The 1,395-nt window shown below is 33.0% G+C and overlaps 1 non-coding gene across 1 annotated transcript; it reads left to right on the top strand.

Annotated features, from left to right (window-relative positions):
* Positions 1–244: 244 nt before the first annotated feature.
* LOC138388830 (U6 spliceosomal RNA) lies at positions 245–351 on the top strand. Its single transcript, XR_011234312.1, has one exon. It is a non-coding gene; the product is annotated as a U6 spliceosomal RNA (small nuclear RNA).
* Positions 352–1,395: the final 1,044 nt, after the last annotated feature.

Genomic DNA, 1,395 nt, shown 5'->3' with positions numbered 1-1,395 from the left:
TTTCTTGACTCTGGAAAAGAAAATATAACATAAAAAGAATCAGCAATATTTTAAGCAAAAAAGTCACAAAAAAAATTTACTCCTCTATCAGTTTAGTCCCATGTAATTAACCCTTGTTCTGCTTGATGTTGGTTAAGCAGTCCTCATGAACACATCATTTTGTTAATTAGTCCTGGAAGTTTTTATTTAGTTCAATTGTATGATCTCCAAAGTTATCAGAAAAGTATTCAAGAGGACTTGCAAGGTATTTGCTTCAACAATACCTGTACAAAAAATGGAATAATGCAGAGAATATTAGCATGGTCCCTGGACAAGGATGACATCCAAATTCATGAAGAGTTCCATATTTTTGTTAAAAAAAGAGCACTTGTCAGTGTTCTTTCCATGAATTTTCTTGAAGAAGAAATAAATTTTGTACCTGATTATAAACCACTTTTTGAGAATAATCAAAGTAAAACAATAATTATCTGTGGATGAAAAAGACTTAGAATAACCATGATTAAAGACACAATTAAGGAAATTTGTTTATTTTTATGTCATACAAAAATTTAACATAATCATAATTATTACTGATAACATATACCAATACATAACAGAATTTTAGGAATCACATATAATTTCGGAACACATTATACACATTTGTATAAATAGAACTCAAAGCAAGTTAAACATCATTTCTTATTTGACAATGATTCCATATGATTTTACATATCAAGTCCAAAAGTTAGTTCGAGGTTTTAAAGACTTAAAAAATTTTAGAATTTGAAATTTGATTTTGAGAAGTTTGTTAAATATGAAAGGTTTAAAACACTTGCTCAAAATAGCATCACAGGTCTGTAAAATAATAGTCTTTGAATTATCACATTGGCTAAAGTTTTCAGCAAAGCTTCAGAATGCAAAGGGGAAGTTTTCCTTTGGCCCCTATAGTTGGGAGAAGTGAGTAGGATACCAAAGATCCGCTCTTCCGGAAGCTACAGTGAGGGGGACCCAGGACCTGATCACCTAGCATAAGGGTAAGAATTTCTTACCAGTTGAGGTGGGAGGATTGCTTGAGACCAGAAGTTCAAGATTAATATGTCAAAGAAATATATTTTGGGGTAAAATATTGCTATTTCCCTCAGCAGACTCATAGGAGAAAGGCATACAAATTTATAATGTGCACAGGAGTCTTACAAATTGTAAGATCTCAAAGTAAAGGCCAGACGGTTGATGCTTTTAAACTATCTTGAGTTTACAGAAAGAATGGGGGCAGAATATGGCTAAAAACAGGTTATGGTGGTAAATCATGTTATGGTGGAAAGATAGGTTATGGGAGGGAGAGGAGGCCTGGCTAGGAAAGGCGGTCTTGTTATGTAGATAAAACCTCACAGGTAGCAAGCAGCTTTTAGAAAGAAT

This window comes from Eulemur rufifrons, chromosome 7 (genome assembly GCF_041146395.1).
Source record: "Eulemur rufifrons isolate Redbay chromosome 7, OSU_ERuf_1, whole genome shotgun sequence".
Taxonomy (NCBI): domain Eukaryota; kingdom Metazoa; phylum Chordata; class Mammalia; order Primates; family Lemuridae; genus Eulemur; species Eulemur rufifrons.
Note: the sequence above shows the minus strand (reverse complement) of the source record. Positions and strands in the feature narration are given on the sequence as shown.